The following is a 23,495-nucleotide window of genomic DNA, read 5'->3' on the forward strand; positions in this document are numbered from 1 at the left end:
AATATTGAAAAAAAAAAAAAATGGAGAGAGCATCCCTGAGAGCCAAGGGCAGGATGGACAACAGTAGGTCTTAAGGAGAGTTCCTGATGATTTGGTTATGTTTTAAATGGAAGACAAGATGTTTTCCAAAATAAACAAAGTAAGTTGTGTTTAGTGGGCCTTTCCTTTGGTATGGAGACCAGGAGGACCATGCTTGGTATGAATTTCTGGGAGCAAAGGAAGGGGGAAAGCATATGACTTCTGGAGAAGAGGGGAGCTTCCTCAGGCCACTGTGACTGAGCTGGGAAGTGGACTGGATGTGGCCTCTGAAGCCAGCAGCACAGGGTGGGCCAGAAGTGGTGATGGGGTCACCACAGGAGCCGAGCCATGCTTTGGAGAGTGCCCTGGGGGACTCCTCTGTCAGTAAGGGATGCAGGGTGGATGGACAGGGAGAAACTGGAGCAAGAAGACCAGAGAACAGAAGACAATTTGGAGTACTCGGGAGGAAGAAACTTTCTGCTACTCTTCAAGGCTGTTCTGTCTGGTCTAAGAACTAAACTGACAAAAGTTTAATAACATGTGTATGTGGGAGAGACCCAGGAGAATTGAGGAACTTGCAACATGGCCAAAACCCTCACCTTATATACCAGCTTCAGCTAGAAACAAAAGAGAACGTTGAGAGAAGGAAGGTGGTCTGGGGCATCAAAGGGATGGAAGGCCATGGAGATGGAAAAGCAAGTGTTTGATAAACAGATGTTTGCTGGGCCATACAGAGGTAATGGGACACAGAGAGGAATTTTAACAGGCTTTGCTAGGTTCCTCTCTGTCCATACACTTAGTTCATAGCATAGTGATCTATGGTGAGAGCCCCTTTCCTGGAACAGGTCCTCTGTCTACATGATTTTAGGTAGTTAGGGGGAAAGGCAGAGTTTCTTACTTATTCTTTTGGGGCTTGAATATTTTCAGATCAAAATAATCTGCATGACAGAGATATTTTGGAGTGGCAAGTTTTGCTTCCCTGCAGTGGCCTCTGGCCACAGTTGATGAAAAGGAAAGGAAAGATGGGAAACCCTGTTTTGGAGAAGGACCAAGGCTGGGTGGCTAACAGGCTGGATTTTTTTTTTTCACTCAGCTGGTGCTGGCTTTGGTCCTGAATCCCCAGTGTTTTTGGTTAGGTTGATTCTCCCCCTGGGGCCAATCTTTCAGTCTGAAATCTCCCAGAGCAGGCAGCTTCAGCAACACAGTCCTCCCTCGTGTCATGCTCAGTCTGGAGGGTCTAACTCCTCCCCAGTGGGCTCTTCGGCAGTGTTGTTGGAGGGTTTCAGGAAAAGGGTATTCATACCTCATCAGCAATAGTGTGACACTGATTGTTGGAATCCAAGGGGAAACCAGGAGCCCAGAAGGAAGGCAGGACCAGGCTTAGACTTCCTATGGGTCAACCACCATTCTGGGCACTAGGAGGGGCACCCAAGGGAGCTCGTGTTCTGCACAGCCAGTCTCCACCTTCGATTAACTGCTGTCCTTTAGTTAACCAGCAAGCTTAGCCTTTTCTGAAATCCTGCAGCCAGGATAGTCCTTTACCAAGGCTGACAATGTCCTTATGTAGCAGGGACCACCCCAGGCATTTTCTGTGTACAACACCCTGAATAAAACTGTTTACAGTCAGCCAATTCAGTAAAAAGTTGAATAAGTCTGATTAGAGTATTCATATGATGCCCATGACCTATAATTAGCATAAGTAGGAGAGAGAACGTTGAGTGCAAGGAGACAGATTCTTGCCCATAGAAGTTAAAACTGTCTTCTCTGTTTTGCTCCCTGCCCAGATCTTCTGCCCTGATAAATTCAAAGGGTTAACAACCACGTGGAAGGGAATGGGGACTGTGTTGTGTGAATTTCTGGATTCTTGCCATTGCTTCTCCCCCAGTGGCACACACTTACTCTTAAGAATTAAAAGTTTTGTTTTAATAGTTTTTGTTCTGATTCTAAAAATGAATCCTAGGTCTTTAGATCTGGAAGAGACTTCAGAGCACAGCCAGCCAACCCTGGTATTTGACAGATAGGGTCAGTGACCCTCAGAAGGGAGAAACTTGCCTGGTTGTGTTATCACATTTCAGTGTCAGGACAATCTTTCCTATTGGCAATCTTTCATAATGCCCCACTGAGGTATGTATGACATCAGAAGATTCCTGTCAACTTCTGTTTCCATGCTATGCCAGGGTGTCTCACTAGATTCAATCAAGGTGATTGCGACAATTGTGTCATTCCCAGTCTTCTCTGCTGCTGAACTTTTCCCTAAAACAACCCTTTCAAGAGGTCTTAGCCGCATCTTTCTTTAGGATTTAATAGTCATTGGTCCATCAGCTGAGTGATGGAGTGTGTAGTCTGCTGTCCCAGGGAGCATGTCACTATCCCCTTAGAAATGACTTACCCCAGTGGGAATAGAGTTTGAGTCATTAGGAGAGCTACAATCTAAAGTCATGTTTAGTGGTATTCATCAATTGTGTATCAAGCATTAATTGAACACCTAGTGTGTACCAACTGCTAAGCTTGATGTTTTCAGAGTTAAGAGTAAGACTTCTGACATTTCAACCCATGGCCTTTTGGCTGAACTGACAGCCTGGATGCTCATTTTTCAGGGTTCCCATAGCCCTTCGAGCACACATTTATTAAAGTTCTCACTGTATTGTAATTCAATGCTATCATGTTTCTTTCTTTTTTTTTTCACTAAACCCCAAGCTCTTAAAAGCAACTCAGTGTCATCCATCTCTGTGAACCTTACCCCTGGCAGTGCCTGATATTTCATAGATGCTTAACAAATATACTTTGTAGGGATGGAAGAAAGAAGGAATGAATGTGGGGCTAAGCCCATTATGTTATTACCACCAGACCCTTGTCACCGAAATGTTCCCACTAAAGATTTAAAGAAATGTCAGTACTGTGACCATTTGAGATCTCAACAATAGAGGCCAAGGACAATTGAAATGTCAGCTGTTTTGGGTCATGTGCCAAGCATCCCACAGTTATGTTTGCTGAGCGAGGGGGCTTCCAGCTAAGTTCTGGGAAGGAACACAATATTTATTTAAGGGCTAGTGTCTACTTACACACAAGAAAACACTCTGCCACCTCACTTTGCTTGAAACTGAAATTCTGGTCTCCAGCTGATGGCTGAGACAATGCAGGACATTGCAAAACATTTCAGATTGGTTGGTTTCCCTGGCAGCTTAGTTTCCTTGCGTCAAAAACACAAACACAGAGCAGATCATGTTTCTGTATTAACAAGCCTGCAGAACCTGCCTGGGGATGAAAAACTGGTACTACAGAGGAAGTGATGGGGAAATATTTTAGGGACATTATCTCAGGGCCATCATTTTAACAAATTTTATGTTAAAATATTGCCTGGAAGTGGGCCAGAACTAAAAATAACACCATCTGTTTATATAGTGGCTTATGGTTTATAAAACATTTCACAGTCATTATCACACTTTTTTGGCAACTGCTACTCTACTTTGTAGATGAGGAAATCGCGAGTCACTAGGGTTTGTTGATTTCACATAGTAACTGGTGGGTCCCATGTGTGCTGTCTCCTTCATGGTTATTAGCATCACAAGAAATTCGAAGATCCTCACCCCAAACCTGGCACTCTCCAGTTCCGCTAAAACTACCCTTGCCATGGTGACCAGCAATCTCCTAGAAGCCAAATATCATGGACTCTTCTATTTTTATCTTGCCAGTGCTTCTGTAACAAATGACCACGTGGAATACTCCCTACTTCTTAAAGGCAGTCTTCTTTGGTCTCTGTGATGCTGTTCCCTCCTGGTTTTCCTCCTCTGTCTTAAAACACACCTTCTCAACCTCATTTACTGGCACCTCTGTCCCCACGCACATTATGAATGTTGGTCCTGTTTGGCCCTTTCCTCTTTGAGCCTCACACTCTCCTAGGGAATCTGCAACCATTAACTTCAAAGTGGTAACTCCCAAATCTCTGCTACCAATCTCTTATGTGAATTCAAGCCATATATATATATGTATATGTATATTATATATATATATATGTATATATATATTATATATATATATATCCTATCTGATTTCTGCATCTCTCCACCTAGATGTGCAATAAAAGCTTCTAATTCTGCACACTAGATTGTTCTAACATTACAGTATTGGGTATGCCCACTTGGCAAGATATAATGTTTCTTCACTTATTGAAGTTTCCTTTTTTTTTTTTTTTCCAGTAAAGGAATATTTAGTACTTTCCTTCATATAGATTTCACATAATTCAGTAAGTGTTTATTTCTGAATATTACATAGTTTCATGACTACTGTGATATGATTTGGTTTCCATTATGTTTTATAAATGGCTATGCTAGTATGTAAAAAAGCTATTGTCTTTACACATTTGTTTTGAAACCAGCTTCTGAAATCTCAGATTAGTTTTATCTGTTTTTCAGTTGATTCTTTTTGGTTTTGCAGATAGACTACTATCTGCAAATAATGATAGTTTTCTCTTATTTTATGTTCTTTATTCCTCTTACTCCTTTTCTCATCTTAGTTGCATTGGCTAGCTCCCCTAAAGCAATATTACCACTGGCAATAGTGGTCATTAGGCTACTTCAGTGTTCATTGTAAAGCTCAATATCATTTCACCACTAAATTAAATACATGTATATACTTTATTTTATTGGTGGCATATCATTCTATTTCTATTTTACATTAGTAAATGACGTTCATTTTTATTAAATGTCTTTTAATTATATCTTTATATATAAAATGATAGTTTTCTCCTTTGTTCTAATCATCTGATAGATGATGTTAATAGAGTTTCTAATACTGAGTTGCCTTTGTAGTAATTCATTTTTGGAAAGAGCCTATTTAAGAACTTAAATTTTTATTTAGCTCAACTTAAATTTTTATTTAGCTCAGGGGACTACATGTTAAATTTATTAATTATTGCTTCTTCTAGAGTTCCCATTACACTATATTTTATCTCCTAAACCTATCCCTTCATATCTCTTACTATTTTTTATGTATTATATTTGTTTTGGCTTGCTTCTGGATTTTGGGGAAATTTCTTAAACTGAACTTTTGAGTCATTGATATGATTTTCTACACTATCTGATCTATTATTCATTACTACTACTTGCAAATTTGAAAGTTACAACTTGAATTTACAAATTTATGAGATAAATGTATAATTTTAAAAGTTAAATTAATTTAGAAATTGAAATGTTTAAGAGCAATATTTCCTGACATCAGATTGTTGCTTTTAGATGGGTGGGTGCTGAAATCCCAAGTTTTTTAGAGAATATGAATCAATTTTATTTTGTTTCTTTTCATATCTTACTTTTTGGAATAAACTTCCTTCAGAGAACATTTGCTCTGATCTTTCATATGTATTTCCTTCTTTCAAATCACTAAATCATTTCATATATCTGGTGATTTTTCTGTTTGTTCAACTTTCCTGAGAAAGTCCTGTTCATGGTTGTGAATTACAGTGGCTTCCATCAGAGACCATGCAGATGTGTATTCTATTCTTAAGTTTAAGAAAAAGAGAAAAGGTGGATCTGCAGCTTTAGTTTGTAGGAGCATCATTGGCTGGGAAGACTGGGAAAAGGCTACAGCTAGAAACATCTGCACATGTGCTAAATGATTTCTTCCAGGCCATGGTGAAGTCCACGGTTATCTTGGAACTCCATAAGATGTGCCCACATTTTAATTATCACACCTCTCAAGGCTGGAAGGGTTCCATCCATAAACTCCCTCTATATTTCCTGAACCCTTATGAAAACCATGCCTTCTGTCCCAGTCATGGCCCTATGGAGTCCTGGGCCTGCTGCTTGAAGTTAGGAATATTTGTGCCAAGTTAGAATTCCCCTCAACTGTGGAATCTAGGAAAGTAATTACAACCAAAGGCAATCTCATCGCAGGGAGTTCCACTGCTGGGCAGATGGGGAGCCACTCCTCCTCTCTTGCCATGATTACTGGCAATAGACCACTCCCTCTGTGCTCTGCCCATGGCCTCCCTGTTTGAAGACCTTCTGAGCTGGGAAGTCAAAGTGATCTCCTTATATACCCCATCTACTCACTGCTGGGATTAACTCCTTCATTTGTACAGAACTCAGGGCATTGGTCCATCAGTTAGTGAAGACCACCAGCACCACATTTTTTACAATATATTAGGCAGTATAAGGCCATAAGTGCTCAGTGTCTAGAGCCAGACTCCTTGGGTCCAAACATTAGCTCTTCTTCTAGCTGTGGGCCTGACGGACCTCGTAGCCTTCCCTGTGCTGTGGCCTCTTCATCTGTAATAGAGAAATAATAACAACCCATCAGTGTGGATAATGGTAGCACTTCCCTATCAGGAAGTACCACGATGCTGAGCATTTCCTTCCAGACAGTGACTACACACAGTCATGCTCAGTCGTGTGAGTGCAAAAAGTGTCAACACTTCCAGTTCAAGGAAGGTGTCCTTTCCTGATGGTTCTATTTTTTTTTTTTATATTTCTTTGGCTATTTCCATGGAAACTTGAAAAAGAGAAGAGTTAAATGTATAGACTTAAATGTCCATCTTGTTCCAGAAGTTTTAAAGTAGTCTTTCTGAAATGAAAGCTGATCACTTTACTCCCTGATTTAAATCTTTAAATGATGGTCCATATCAAAGAAGGTAAAATTCAAACTCTTTGGTGATATCAACAAGGCCACTTGGAATCTTGCTCACCTTCTGGTCTGGACTCTAACCTATTTTTCTCTCACACCCCAGGCTTCCGCCCAACCAACCTCCACAGGGTCTCTGCTCATGTGGAGCCTTCCACCTGGAAGCCCTCCTCCCACCACCTTCTCAGCACCCTTGCACCTTATTGGCTCTGTTGCAATTCTGAAGGCTTACTTCCAGGTATCCCCTCCGCTGTGAGGCCCAGAACTGCACCAGCAGGCCCTTCCTTGGTATCCACACTGCATCCAGTGCAGGTCTCTCCATAATATGCCTATGAGGCTTTGTTCTCAACTGCCATGATGGGACCAACTAGGGAGCTTATTAACAAATACAGTTAATATTCCAGTTCATTAGGGTAGAGATGGGGTCCAGGAATCCATATAATTGATAAAACAACTGAGGTGATTCTGAAGACCTGTCAAGTCTGGATTAATGGTACCTGTTCTCTAGTTAACATTCTCTGTTTAACAAGGCTCCTTTCTGGGTAGGCCCTCCTTTCTGGTTGACCTGCCCTCCCTTTTGGTTAGTGTAGCCTCCTCTCTGGTTAACTTGCCCTCTTCTCTGGTTCATGTGCTCTACTGTCTCTAATAAGCCATGGATTTCTTTTAAGCAAGCACCATGTCTTATCTGTCTTAGTCCCCAGCACCGAACACAGTTCCAGGCACTTAGAAACATGCTACGTGAACAAGTGATTAAGTGATTTGCCTGTCCCTTACATGTTCCAGCCTCCAGTCTCCCAGGTGTTTCTGTCTTTTCATTCATTCATGTTCATTTCATTTCATGTTCATTTCATTTCAATCCCATTCGTTGCTTTTGCCCACTTCCACTTGAATGTCAAAGACTTAATTGAGGAACTTATAAGTGAGGCAGGAACCATTGTTTCTACTTTGGCAGCATATGCCAGACTTCCTTGCCAGACTTACTGTGAACCTTCTGTCCTCTTGAGAAAGGAAGCCTGGGGGATCAGAGGGGCTATTGTATAGCAGCCTTCTCCTGAGACTTAAATGTTTGGCAACTTCAGGCTTGGCACAAGGATTGCCATGAGGAATTTAAAAAAAAAAAACAAAAACTGAATACCCAGAAAGCATGAGCCAGCACCTTAAATGGACTTAGTGGTGAGCCAGACAGGAGATAGGAGCAAGGGTGGGGACTCTAGGGCTGAGCCAGTCTCTCCTCCTCTAGCCTCCCCTGACTGTGTTACTTAGGCAAGTCATTACTCTGAACCTCAGTGTTCTCATCCATAAAAGAGGGATGAAAATGGGTTATCACAGGGTTGTTATTAGAATAAAATGAAATAGTTTATGTGAAAGCGTCAAGTATAGTGTAAGAAATGTTTTCTCTCTCCTTCCTGTCATATCTTGGACCTTGGCCTGGAAAATACCAGGAGAACAGTAGAGAGCAGCTAGACACTTGGGCTTGGGCTCTCATAGTGGGATGGGGAGAGAGAGTGGGGTGTGGAGCTGCAGGAAACCGGAGAGTTTGGTCTAGCAAGTAGACCACAGTCCCAGATGTATGAAAAACAGACCATTGAGATAGACCAAGCCAGCCACCTTCTCAGGATATCCAAGAATCTTCAAGAATTGAGTCACTTTAACAAGAGATGGTGTTACACATTTCTGGCACAGATCAGTGTTCTTTGGGGGAAGGGCCCATACACCATTCATCTGTGGAGTTCTACTGTCTAATTGAGTGCTTGATAGAGGACCAATGAATATCTGTAAATTGAAGACAAAGGTATAACATGGCACCATCCCTCCCTTGTTCTTTCCTAGCTCCCTTCAGTCCTCCAGACCATGAGTGATGTGAACAAGTTGATGTTTACTGAGGGTCATACAGACCTTTTGGTCCATGACCTTGTCCACACACCTGGATGTGCTTAAGTTGTGTCAGACAGACCTCTGTGTCCCATGCTACCCTTCACAGTACCCTGGATCCACAACAGCTTCTGCCCATGTGGCAACTTTGAGCTTTCTTCTCTCAGATAAACTTACAAGTGGTGCAATGACCCTTTATTAAGTAAGGTTTCTTGTTGGAGGGGCATCAAGCCCTGTTTAATGTAGCAGGAAGAAGTTGTCATTTGAAGCTCCAACGGTTTTCTAAGGGGGGTGGGTTCCATCTTGAGTTGGCTTTGTTTTTGCTGAGACCTTGTGGATTTGGATTTGCAAACTGGAAGAACTGCAGTGTTTCACATTCTGAAGGGAGAGGGCCTTGGGACGTCTGAGGCAATCCAAGAGGAGAAGAGAATCAACAAGATGATGTGTTACTCAGTGAGGCTCTCCTGTGATCTCAAAACCCCTAGTTCTTACTAGACTCACCAACTTGTATGGGAATCAGTCAAAAGTGAGTTTTGCAGGGAAAAGGTATATCTCAGTGGTAGAGCACATACTTAGCATGCACAAGGTCCTGGGCTCAATCCCTAGTACCTCCAATAAAGTAAATAAATAAACCTAATTATCCCCTGAAATAAAAATAAAATAAATGACAAAACTTTTAATAGACTTTATTTTTTAGAGTAGTTTCAGGTTTACAGCAGAATTGAGCAGAAATTACAGAGTTCTCACATAGCCTTCCCCACCCACACATATATACTCCCCTACCCTTAACATCCCTCATCAGTGTGGCATATTTGGTTCAATTGATGAACAAACATGGACACATTATTATCAACCAAAGTCCATAGTTGACATTAGGGTTCAGACTTGTTGTATATTCTATGGGTTTTGACAAATACATAATGACATGTAGCCACCACTATAGTATCCTGCAGAATAATTTCATTGCCCTAAAAATCCCTTGTGCTTCAACTATTCAACATTTTTAAAGTGAGTTTTGCATCCAGGGAAGTGAGGGGGGAAATAGTCTATGCAAGTAGGAACTAGTCACAATAGGAACCATGAAAAGAAAGACCATGAGAATCCCCGCATATCATGAAGAGGGCCTTGGACTTGACCAAGATTACAAAACTAAGAGTTCAAGCCAAATTAACCTGAACCACTGAAGGGCAAGGCGGGGACATCTCAGGTGATACCTGCATCCTCTGAACCTGGCATTATTCTAGACACCACAAGGAGTGCATAATCAGCATGTGTGCTGGTCCTCATCCTTAAGGAGCTTAACAGTCTCCCTGCAGATAAAAAGATACAAAGCCATTAGACAACATACTTTCAAGCTGTGTTTTAGTTTCAGTGGAGATGATCAGAGAAAAGTCTTGAGCAGGGTTTCTTGAGGGAACAACCTGAGTTGAATCTTAAAAGGGAGATGACAGGATTGGATTTGGCAGAATATGGGAACAGCTTTTCCAAGATCTCTCTGTCAGAATCTAAAACACACCAGCCAGGAAGTGCCCAAGAAGGAAAAAAAAAAAAAAAAAAAAAAAAGCAGCTCTGTCCACTGCTCATTTTAAGCACATGCTTTTGTACACAGACGTAATCTGCCACTGTAAACTTTGCAGGCAAATTGGGCTTCCTTCTTCTTATAACGACTTTTTAAAGTAATTTCTCCAGATGGACATTTACCTGACTTGGTTCTTTTTCTGAAATAAAGCAAAACAAAAACAAGCAAGAGTGCTCACTTTGCCAGCACATATACTGAAATTGGAATGATACAGAGAAGATTAGCATGGGCCCTGCACAAGGATGACATGCAAATTAGTGATGCATCCCATAATTTTTGCAAAAATAAAAATAAAAAAAATTTTCTATGACTTCTAGCATCCTACCCTCATTTTCATTTGCCCTTGGCCTTTCTGAACTGAGTGGAAGAATGCATGTACATACCACCCACTCAGCTCTCTCCTCCTAGTAAAGTGTGTAGCGTGTCTACACACAATACAGTGGGCTACTTGGAGAAATTCCAAGTTATAACTTCCAAAGGCTGGTGGGTAAAATTGAGTATTTCCATTTCCACTGTGGCCCAGAAAGGTAGAGATAATCTTACAGTATCCAAAAAGTGACTGCTCAGTATGATGGGACTTCAAGTCCCATTTTAACAGAAACATGTTGATTTAAAAGGAACAAAAGCAGGTTTCTGAATTATATGTCTTCTCTCTCCATTAACAAACTAGACACGTATGGGCTACATTTTTATTTCCGTTCTGCTGAGGGGCATCGACCAGGGCTGTTGTGTTACCTGATGTCTGATCTTTCTAATGCTAACCTCTCTGCCTCACTGTTTTCCTCTCCTGAATGAGATGTTAGTGTCTTGGCTTTGTCTCAACTAAACTTATGATTCAGATTTTTAATTCTTCACCAGTGGAGCCTCTCAAATCCTTTATCTTCAGCTCAACAGGAAAGTAACTTTGTTACTAGAATATTGAATGCTGATCATTTATTTGTTTATATGTGGGGAAAAGAAAGATCTGAAATATTCAGTTATGAATGCAATAGTCCCTGGTTCTCTATGTTGGCAGGGTGGGGAGCCCAGTGTGGCTGAAATTCATAGAATGATGCTGGTTTACAAAGCTTCACCAAGCAGGGAGGAAAGAACACCTTGGCCCATGGGTCAGACAGAGCTAACCAGACCCATTGTTATATCTTTGTAGCCACAGCATGGAAGCCAGAGCATAGATTCTCCTCTACCACTCTCATCTTAGCAGAAAAATTACACATGCTGATGTCAGACAGCTCAGACTCAGATCTTGCCTGATCCCTAACTCCAGCCTAAAAGACCTGTTCAGACACCTGGCTCTGCCCCAACTCGTCACTAGCAGTGGGACCTTGGGCAAATGATGTAATTACTTTGTACCTCAGTTTCCTCGTGGGCAAACTATAAGCAATAATACTTGGGTAACAGAGCACTTTACAGGAAATAATAGCCATGAAGAGTCCAAAATGATGCTGGACAGCTCCATTTGTTAAGCATTTCATGTTGAATGCTTAAACCCATGCTCATTTCATTACCTTTTCCTTTCAAAGGCTGAATTCATACTTTGACTGTTCAATGCAGAGGTGGGCACTCTATGGCCAATGGGCCAAATACATTCCAGCTCTGTTTTTATAAATGAAGTTTCACTGGGACACCACATGTGTGCACTTATATGTTGCCTGTGGCTTCGGGCACTCTACAGCATTTGAGTGAAAGATGGCACAATTGAGTAGCTGCAGTAAAGACCATATGAGGGGTCAGATCAAGATGGCAGAGTAAAGGGGGAGAATATAGTTCAGTGGTCAAACTCATGCTTAGCAGGCACAAGGACCTAGGTTCAATCCCCAGTACCTCTGTTAAACAAATAATAAATAAAAATTCAATTACCCCCACCCATCTCCCCCAAAAAGAAACAAAATTAAAAAAAAAAAAAGATAGCAGAGCAGGAAGACATGGAACTCACATCCCCCACAAACACATCAAAAATACATTTACATGTGGAAAAATAATTGGAAACTAACTGGAAACTAGCAGAACCTGTACAACCAAGGCTGTAAGAAAAATCCACACATAATTGAGTAGGAAAGGAAGAAAAGCAATGAGGTTCAGACCTGTGCCCCTGGGAGGGGACTCAGGGAGAATACACGGCCAGAGACCCACCAAGGGGAATGAGTTATGAGAGCCATAGATGGATCCTCTAGTCCTGGGGTCCTATGCAGGGGAGACAAGCCCCCTTGGCTGGTTGGAGGACCAGTGAGACAGTGGGGATGCTGAACTCCACTCATAAGGAGGGCATGCTTGCTGGCTTGCCCCCAAGGCAGAGTGGACAGGATGGGTAGAAGACTGCTCCAATGGCTGCCGGGTTCCCTGCAGCTGCATCAGTTTTGCTCCAACCAAGCCAAGTGAAGGCTCCAACCTCACTCACTCCACATCACACCTTGGCACAGGATCTAAGGCTGCCACAACCAGGGAGAAAATTCAGCCATGGGATCCAGAAGTGACCCAGTCTCAGGATGGATCCTGGGTGGGGTAGCCGTGACCACTGTTGGTGCTTACTCAAACAGCACATGAGACATATCCCAGAACTCTGATGGTGACTTTCCTGCCACAGGTCACACCATGATATAGTTGAGTCCACTTAGGTCCACCTGCCCCGCAGAGCAGCTCTACAATGGGTGGGGTGGCAGAGGCCGGGGAGTGATCACAGTGAGAGATAGAGAGGGACTTGGAACCAAGGCTGTGTCTGAGCAGAATGAGAGAAATAATTGTTGACACCTGCACAAGCAGTGCAATGGAGAGAGCTTGGACATCTCTCTGTGGCCAACAGGAGCCGACAGCTCACAGGGGCCACTCCAGGGCAAAAGTCCTGGTGCTGGGAGAGGGAAAGAACTCAGTTAAAGGGAAAAGAGCCAGCTCAGACCTGATCCTTGGGGCTTCTGCTCCAGCAACTTGGGATCAGACTCTGACCCTGATAGGGTGGTGATGGCCACTAAGGAGAGGGGAAGCCTTAGTTCACTCTCAGCTCCAGCTTTAGCCCTTCCATCTCCAGGTCCACCTCCTTTCACCTCCAATCACATCTTGAGGAAAGTTGTGACTTGTGTCCATGTCAAATCCAGCTCTCCCACCAAAGGCATTGGGCACGCACAGTCTGTATACTGATGCCTCCAAATAAGGACACTCCATCAAGACCACAATAGGTAAATATGTTACTTAAATTCATAGAGGTAGAGAAAGTTAGGCAAAATGAAAACAGAGGAACTAGCTTTAATTGAAAGTGCAAGAGAAAACTCCTAAAAAATAAGCAATGAAACAGAAGTAAATGACTTACCAGATCTTCAAATTCAAAACATTCATAATAAGAATGTTAACTAAATTAAGACCAAAACCAAAGACACTACAAAACAACAAAATTAGCAACAAAATCTTTGATGAATATAGATGTGAAAATCCCCAATAAAATATTAGCAAATCAAACCCAACAATATATAAAAAGTATACACCATGATCAAGTGGGATTTATTCCAGGGATGCAAGGATGGTTCAGAATTCACAAATCAAGCAAAGTGATGCAGCACATTAACAAAAGGAAGGATGAAAATCATATGATCATCTTTTAAAATGAGCAGAAGAACTGAATAGATTGTCAGAATGGCCATCATTAAAAAGAACACAAATAACAAATGTTGGCAAGGATGTGGAGAAAAAGGAACCCTCCAACAGCATTTGTGGGAATGTACATTGGTGCAGTCACTGTGGAAAACAGTATGGAGATTTCTCAAAAAACTAAAAATAAAACTACCATGAGACTCAACAATTCCACTTCTGGGTGTATATATATATTTAAAAAAAACAGAAACACTACTTTGGAAAGATATGTGCACCCCAATGTTCATAGCAGTGTTATTTACAATTGCCAAGATATGGGAGAAACATAAGTGTCCATCAACAGGTGAATGGATAAAGAGGATGTGGTATGTACACACACACACACACACACACACACACACACACACACACAGAGAGAGAGAGAGAGAGAGAGACTAATACTACTCAGCCATAAAAAAGAATGAAATTTTGCCATTTGAAGCAACATGGATGGACTTGGAGGGCATTATGCTAAGTGAAAGAAGTCAGAGAAAGGCAAATACTGTATGATATCACTTGTATGTGGAATCTAAAAAATACAACAAATTAGTGAATAAGACAAAAGAGAAGCACATTCACAGATGTAGAGAACACAGTGGGGAAAGGGAAGAGGGGAGGGGCAATATAAGAATAGGAGATAAAAAAGGATTATTATGGAATTTATTTGAAATCATGTGTGTGAAACTTTTGAAAACTATAAAGCACTACAGAATTTAAAGACTTTCATTCAATAGAATAAGTAAATTTTTAAAATCACATGATCATCTTAATAGACAAGAAAGAACACTTGACAAGATTCAATATCCATTCATGAGAAAAACTCTCATTCAAGTTGGTATAGAGGAAATATATCTCAAAATATATCTCAACATATAAATGATAAACCCACAGTTAACATTATATTCAATGGCTTTTCCTCTATATTTAGGAATAAGACAAATATGCCCACTCTTGCCACTTTTATTTAACAAAGTATTTGAAGTCCTAGTCATAGCAATCAGACAAAGAAACGAAATAAAAGGAATCCAAATTGGAAGGGAAGAAGTAAAACCATCACTATTTGCAAATGACATGATACTTTATACAGAAAACCCTTAAGTCTCCACTGAAAAACTAATAGAATAATTCAGTAAAGTTGCAATACAAGATTAATATACAGAAATCTGTTGTGTTTCTATACACTAATAATAAAATAGCAGAAGGAGAATTTTTTAAATCTCATTTAAAATTGCATCAAAAAGAATAAAACACCTAGGAATAAACTTAACCAAGGAGGTAAAAGATCCATAGTCTGAAAACTCTAGAACATTGATGAAGGAAATTGATGATGATACAAAGAAATGGAAAGATATCTCATGCTCTCTGACTGAAAGAATTAAGATGGTTAACATGGCCATACTACATAAAGCAATCTACAGATTTAATGCAATCCCTATCAAAATACCCATGACATTTTTCACAGAACTAGAACAAATAATCCTAAAATTTATGTGGAATCAAAAAAGACCTGGAATTGCAAAAGCAATCTTGGGAAAGAGGAACAAAGCTAGAGGTATCATGCTCCCTGGCTTCAGACTATACTACAAAGCCACATGATACTGGCACAGAAAAAGACACATAGATCAGTGGAACAGAATAGAGAGCCCAGAAATAAACCCATGCACGTATGATTGATTAATTTATGACAAAGGAGGCAAGAATATTCAGTGGAGAAAAGACAGTTTCTTCAATAAATGGTACTGGGAAAACTGAACAGCTACATGTAAAACAATGATATTAGAACATTTTCTCACACTATATAAAAAAATAAACTCAAAATGGATTAAAGATCTATATATAAAGCCTAAAATTGTAAAAGTCCTAGGCATAACACTTTTTGACATAGATCATAACAATTTTTTTGATCTGTCTCCTATGGTGAAAGAAATAAAAGGAAAAATAAATAAATGGGACCTAATAAAACTTAAAATCTTTCACACAGCAAAGGAAACCATTGACAAAATGAAAAGACAGCTTATTGAATGGGAGAAAATATTTGCAAATGATCGGCAGTCAGTTAATATCCAATATATAAATAAAGCTCATAACAACTCCATATCAAACAACAAACAAAAATGATTAAAATATGGACAGAAGACTTAAATAGACATTTTCCCAAAGAAGACATGTAGATGGCCAACATGCATATGAAAAGGTGCTCAACATGGCTAATTATCAGAGAAGTGGAAATCAAAACCACAATGAGATATCACCTGACACCTGTCAGAATGACCACCATCAAAAAGTTTACAAGTAATAAATGATGGCGAGGATGTGAAGAAAAGGGAATCCTAGTACTCTGTTGATGAGAATGTAAATTGGAGAAACTATTATGGAAAATAGTATGGTGGTTCCTCAAAAAACTAAACATAGAACTACCATGTGACCCAGCAATTCTACTCCTGTGTGTGTGTGTGTGTGTGTGTGTGTGTGTGTATCCAGGAAAAAACAAAAACACTAACTCAAAATGATACATACACAGTGTTCACAGTGGCACTATTTACAATAGCCAAGAAGTAGAAAACCCAAGTGCCCATCAACAGATGAATGGGTAAAGAAGATGTGGTAGATATATATGTACAATGGAATATTACTTAGCCATGAAAAGAATGAAATTCTGCCACTTACAGCAACTTGGAAGGACCTAGACAGTATTAAGATCAGTGAAATAAGTCAAACAGAGAAAGACAAATACTGTATAACATCACTTATACTTGCAATCTAAAAAACAAAGTGAATGTATATAGCAAAACAGAAACAGACTCACAAATATAGAAAACAAACTAGCAGTTACCAAAGTATAGAGGGAATGGAAGAGGGGCAAGATAAGGGTATGGGATTAAGAGATACAAACTACCATGTAAAAAATAGATAAGCAGCAAGGAGGTATTGTACAGCACAGGGAATTATAGCTATCATTTTATAATAACTTTAATGGAGTATAATCTATAAAAATACCAAATCACTGTATTGTTCACTTGGAACTAATATAACATTGTAAATCAACTATACCTCAATAGAAAGTCTATGTGGCCAACAGAAGTCAAAAATGTTTACTTTAAGCCCTTAAAGAAAAAAATTGCCCACATCTGGGTTAGCTGAAGGATACTGGTTGAGAGAAACAGATTCAAATTCTCACTCCAGTATTAAGTGTGAGATACTGAACTTACTGAGCCAACATTTCCTCATCTGTCAAGTAGGAATAACATTACCAGCCAAAGGGTAATAGGTTAAGCCCTAAGCAATAGAAAATATATAAAGTGTCTCATCACTATGTCTGGTTCCTCTTACTCCTCTTTTAATTGGTAAATGTAAAGAAAGACAAAAACCATCATTTTGGAGCAATACCTTAGAATTAATATGCTTCAGTTGGGAATTCTTCAAAAACATGGATTTCCGGGTCTCCTCCTGGAAACTCTGAGTTGATAGGTCTGAAAAGGGAGAATGGCATCTAACTTTAGTTCACAGTTCGCTCGATAACTGTTGACCAGCCTGACCACTTTACAGGTGGGGGAGCCAGTCAGCAAATATGAAGTCATTGCAGCCACCAAGGACCAAGTCAGAAGCAGTCAGAGTTGTGTGGAGAATGCAGACAGCCTGCCTTCTGACTATCCCTCTCCTTGGAGTGAAGAGACATGGTGGATGGACTTTTTAATGCCTGCAGAGGCTTCATCCAGACCCTTAGTTACCTGTCCCTTCTGCAGTTAATTCTTGAGGCCCTAAGCTCTAGAACCTTAAGGGCATAGGATGCAGGGGACTGCAGTTTTACAGCTGAGCATAATTTTTACCATATGTGTACCTGTCCCCGGATGTCATGAAGACTAGAGTTAGAGGGCCTAAGATGACCCCAAAGCTATCACACACCAAGCAGATTTCAGTGAGCCAGATAGGACTCTAGAGTGTGCAAACTTGGCCACACCACTTCTTGCCTCAAAAGAACACGAAATAATTTCCCATTCCCACCTGGGTAGGCACCGCCCCAACTGCTTACTGCTTTAGAGCTGGGCTATCTGAAGATTCAAATCACTTAGTAGCCATATGACACTGGGTACATTGCTTAATCTCTCTGTGGCTCAGTTTCCTCATATGAGAAATATAGATAATAGCATTTATCGTAAGAAATGAGACACATTAAACTATGTGTTAATTTAAAGGTACATCATGAATTCAGAAATATGTAAATGGGAAAAATGTGTGCCTTATAATAAATGATACTGTGTATCTTTATAAAGATTAAATGAGTTCATAAATAATAAAGCCTTGAAATAGCACCTGGCACAGAGTAAGCTCCCAATCGTATTAGCTATACGAATTATCCTGCATCATTATCTTCTCTCACTCCCTGTGCTCCAGTGCCTTGAATGTGCTAGTCTGTCTCCTACCACAGGGACTTTGAACATGCTGTCCCCTCTCCCTCTCTGGATCAGATCCAGCTCATCTTATAGGTCAAATGTCACTTCCTTAGAGACTCATTCTCTGATGCCTCTGGCTGTCCAGATCCCCTTGTTATATGATCTTCTGACTTTTCTTCTTCATAGCACTTTTCACAGCTGCAACTGGACATTTATTTATAGGTTTATTTATTATAGGTTTAGTCAATTATGACCCATCGCTCTCATATGACTAGAGCTCCCTGAGATCAGGGGTGGTATTTATGGTCTCCACCTCTGCATCCCCAGTCCCCTCTAATTCCCTGGCTCTAATAGGCACTCAGTAAGTATTTGAATAAAAGCCTGAGTGGGTGAGTATCCAGGCTGCCAATTAGTGATGGGTCAGGACTACAAAGTGGCCAATGGACAGCAGCAAATATTTCACATTTTGACATTGCTATAGTCCAGCAGAAGTTTGTTAGACACAGTATGTAGTCATGTAGTAAAGTCCAAGGCTACATGTCAACTGGCTGACACGCCTCATTTGCCTGAGATGGACCTGTGCAAACACTCCCCGCAGCTCTGAGTCAATGAAACGGAGCAGCCCTTCATGGACACGGGGCAGTTTCAGCCCCGTAGCCTATTCCTACCTGAGTAGCATTCACCTTCCTTGGGAAGAAGGCAAAAGTTCAGGGTAGGGAGCTTCAGCCGTGGGTGAAAAGCAAATATTTCAGTGAGCTTGTTCACTCCTTTGTGCTCTGCCCAAAGTAAATCTGTCTCAGGGTACACAGCACCTGTCACATGGCTTAAATAAATAACTGCCAATGCTAAAATCTGTAACTATGTCACTCCCAGCCCTGTCTGTCTACAGGACCTTCAAACTGGGGAGGACTCTGCACTCCCCTTCCAAAGCATGGGCTGTGAAATCAGTCAGAACTGACGGGTAGGGGTCCCATCTTTACTATTTAACTTCTGCATGCCATGTCTGTGAACCCCAGTTTTCTCACATTCTATCAAAAACTAATGTAATGGTAAATATGTTCATCTTTCCCAGTACAACTCTCTGCTGGTGTTTGGAGTCAGTGCAATTTTATTCAAAACTATTGAGATGTCTTAGATGCACATATGTCCTGGGCAGCACCAGTGAAACCTGGCATTAAAAACTCAATATTCTACAATGTCTTATGTCTAAGATCCCATCATGAACAAACACACTAAAGACCTAGGGGTGTGGGGCAAGTGGGTCCATATAGGAAGGACAAAGACAGCCTCGCATCTCAAGCACTGGAAGAGACTTTGAGCCAAAGTTCTTCATAGGCAGCTGGATCTCTAAGAAGTATTTTCCCCTTAGACCTAGAGGAGGAAGGGAATTAGAGGTAGCACGAGGGCTGATTGCTTATATAGTTAGGATTCTGTTTATAGAAAACCTATTGCACAAATACTAATTTTAAATAATGTGTAAGAGTGAAATATATAAGCAATTCTTTCTATTGGAAAAAATGATCTTGCTATTAAGCTCTGTAAAGGCTTGGAAGATGTTGCTTGACATCCTAAGGATGTCAGAAGTATTCAGATGCTCACTTGTGTCCTCCCCAAACACCAAGTTTGTCCCTGGGAATTGGTATCTGGGATAAGACTTGGGCTCACCGCCTAAGGAGGGCATGACATCAATCTTACTGCCTTCCAAGGGTGCAGTTGGAATAAGCCACCACTTACTCTGACTTCACTTGAATTCAAGAGCTATTGGTGATTTTCAACCCAGCATTGCTCCAAATTGCAAACCTCTCACAGCAAAGGTGGGTTGCCTCCCATTACTGTATGCAGCTTCTCCAGCTCTAGCCAGAGTTTGTCGCTGTCACAGGACTTTACAAAAACAGCAAGAAAGGAACTCATAAATGCCATTGGCCCTAATACTTGAGGCTCTAGCAATAGGCCATGTATTGGCCAAATATGTTGCCATTGCATAATGAGGGTCACCAAATCTCCAAACTGCAATGGCTGAGTCCTTAGTATCCAATAATCAAATGCCATATTTTATGTTCTGTTAATTACAGTATCCACTTATAAGTGCTATAGTCTGTTGTCAGTTAGGATTCAGATCACCTGAGAGTAACTGACACATGACTGCTGTGTCTTTAACACATAAGGATTTAAAACAAGCCCAGAAAGGAGCAGGTCAACGTTCTAAGGATGCCAGAGATATGCAAATGCTAGACTTACTTAAAGCCAGTGGCCACAGAAGGACAGGCATGATGGCTCTATGAAGCCATCAGACACCTGGGCTCTTTCTATCTTCTGCTCCCTGACACGTGGCTTCCATTCTCACATCACCTCTTGGTCCAAAGTGAATGCTGAGGTTCCAGACATTGCATCCACATTCTAAGCATCAAAAAGGGTAAAGTGAGAAGGTAGAAATGATGCTCCCTCATGGAATTCTTATAGAAACTTCCACTTACATGTCTTTAGTTGGAACTTGCCTGACTCAGATTAGGGTTTTATAACTGAGGAAGAAGTGGGGAACAGAGGTTTTTGTGGGCCACCAGCTGGCAGTGCTCTAGACAGTGGTTAAGTATTATATCCCAGAGGATGGTGAATTGGATATCTGATAGAAAATGCACCATGCTCAGAGAATTTGAGGGGGCACTGTTTTCCCAGGGGAGGAGTGGATGGCTTCTAACCCACTGGATATCCAGGAGTAAACAATTATGAATGGATGAGACTTGACAGCAAAGACATGTTGCTGCTACTACAAGTCAAACCATTACTATTTCAGGTGCTTTAGTAGGCTTCTTTAATGCCGTCCTGGACTCATCCCCACAGCATCACCAACCTACCCTTAAAGACGGAGCCTGAAAGAGGTAGGGGTAATGGAGGGGAACAGGCTTGAAGACAGAGAAGTAATTTTCTGCACATTACTTGATTTCAGAAAAACATTTCTACCTGTTGACCCCACCATGTTAAAAAAAAAAAAGTCATATCAAATCTGTTGAAACAAACTGTCCTGCTTCATTTTAGGTGGAATACTCAGCTCAGTTGCAGGGCTGCAGTGAGATTCCAGAAGCTACTTGGAATATGAACCATACAGGTCATTATAAGACAGTAGTTCTTGGAGTCACCCATGGCCATCTTTGTTAGCTGACCAGTCACCCAGGGGACTTTCAACCACTCAGAGTGAAAAGTAAAAAACAAAACAAAACAAAAAACAGAAAAAGAAAGAAAGGAAAAGTTGGAGGAGAGGCCTGAAAGGCAGCTGGGTAGCCATGAAACAAACAAAGCCATTGAAGTCATTCAAGCATGTCATCACTTTAATCTGTTTGTGACACCTGTCACCTATGCCCTGGAAGGTGAAAACACAGTGGGAGAGAAAGTCCTTTCACCATTCCTTCACACAAGGGCATTGTAAAGCTGGGAATAAATTCTGAATTCTGTCAGCCCACCAAATTGGTTTTTGGTAATAGAGGTTGTAACTAATGAGTTTACTGCTAGAAACTGCTTTCCAATCTCCTAAATGAGCATTAGATAGAGTTACCTGCATCTCTCTATAGGGAACACCCATTGCCAAGGCTGGACCTAACCCTGCTCCTCACCACTGCTTCCTCATGACCCTGGCAGTCCAGAGAGTGGACTCATTGCTGTGTGGACCTGCCCTCTTCCCTCTTCATCTAAAAATGTTCCTATGGCCATATCAGGTGAAAAAGAGCATCAGAGCAGAGCTCTTGCTGTCTTGGTACTAGAGTGGCTTTTGTTCTCTCTCATCAGCATGAGCTCTTCTCTTCCATTTTTTGCTACAAACTTTGATACTTTTTCAATCTTCTGTAAAGTCTTACACAAAAGCAGCTTCAAGACAGCCCTCTCCCTTTCCCTCAGCCCAATTTATTCTTCTAACCCTTCCAATACAGAAATCCCAGAGTCAACATTGGCTTTAAACACAACTTGGTCTCAAACTGGACCTTGATTGTTTATGCCACCTCCCTGGGCCTCAGTGTCCTCATGTGTTTAATGAAGGGACTGGACTAAACAACCTGTAATCGTTCTCCTCTCCTATCAACCTACTTAGTCAGTGAGGTCCTGTGTGCCATCAGCATGGACACACTCACCCTGATTCCTGGTTCAAGCTGTTTCAGGGACAGTGAATTAACATTGACCTAACAATTTCTCCTTGAAGCCCAGGTGAAGATGTCATTATAAATTGACAGAGCATACTTATCTATTGAGATCTACTCTGCCATCATCCATCCTGAGATGTCTGTGACCTTTCTAAAGCTCCAAGTGTGGCATAACACACCTTAATGAGTTGCTTTTCTTCTTGTCTTTCTTGGGTTTGAGTATCTGTTTGGTGAGCATTCCTAACAGTGCTTCAGATGACAATCACAAGTCCTTAATTTTTGTCTTATTTGGTCTTGACAGTAATTACATGGGATGGGAAAGTGAAAGTGCCTGTTAGGAATTTGGACATTTCTGATTGGAGAAAAGAGATCTTTGGAAGATGCTGGCTGAGAGGTCCTATAAAATGTGACAGGGGTGAGTGAAGGGACAGATCTCATAGCAAAACTGACACATGGAGTTTTACAGAACATCACTGGAAATTGTTCACCAATAAAGAAACCAAGACTTGAGAAGAGATGATTTGCCAAAAGCTCTCACTACTCAGTGGCAGAAAAAGAAAAGATAGAATCCAGTTCCTTCTGACTTGTTGTCAGAGGAGATTTTGTGGGGGTTTTGTTATTGTTGTTGCAATACACCAGTAAGTGCAAATTCCACATGTCTTTTGCTGTGGGCAGTATAAGAATGAAGAAGTGAGTGCCAAGCCCCTTGGGGCTTAGACCTGCATCTCCTGAGGAAGCAACCACTGCACAGGGTGGGAATGATGGCCAGAGAGATGGCTGTACAGAGGACTCTGGAAGCAAGAGGAAGCTGGGCTGTGCCCTGTCAGATGACACGCTGTGTCCTGCCAACCCCTGCCCTCCCCCATGCCCTTCTTTGTTGCTTGGGGGTGTGTGTTTCTCCTCCTATGCAGCCCCCACATTCACAAGCTGTGTGCTTTATCCTCTGAACCCCCCCCCCCCCCCATGCACTCCTGGTGTCACAGTAGCTCTCTGGCAAAGCTTCTGAAAAACATTCTCAGAAATGAAATTTACAAAATGCAGTGAAACAGGATGCTGAATAAAGGGAAAGGATTGGATAGCCAGGGGAGGCAGAGAAAGGTGAATCAGTTTCCTCTTCCACAGGGTGGCCTGATCTTAGCTTCCCCTTGCTGGGGGAGGGCGGCATTCATCCCAGTGAACCCTAGAGGAGGTCTGATGTGTAGCTGCCCCTTCACCAGCCTGTGACACCAGGGTTCAGCAGTTGTCATGCTTAAATATCTCAGTGAGATTCATTCATGGGGA

General features: G+C 41.3%; 1 protein-coding gene and 1 non-coding gene across 2 annotated transcripts in view; both read left to right on the forward strand.

Moving 5' to 3' along the window:
* The window catches only part of TACR1 (tachykinin receptor 1), a 165,603-nt gene that overhangs the window by 53,156 nt on the left and 88,952 nt on the right, over nt 1-23,495 (forward strand). The window lies entirely within an intron of this gene.
* On the forward strand, nt 10,255-10,361 carry LOC116157562 (U6 spliceosomal RNA). The gene has a single exon (XR_004141692.1). It is a non-coding gene; the product is annotated as a U6 spliceosomal RNA (small nuclear RNA).

Source organism: Camelus dromedarius, chromosome 15, assembly GCF_036321535.1.
Source record: "Camelus dromedarius isolate mCamDro1 chromosome 15, mCamDro1.pat, whole genome shotgun sequence".
Lineage (NCBI taxonomy): Eukaryota > Metazoa > Chordata > Mammalia > Artiodactyla > Camelidae > Camelus > Camelus dromedarius.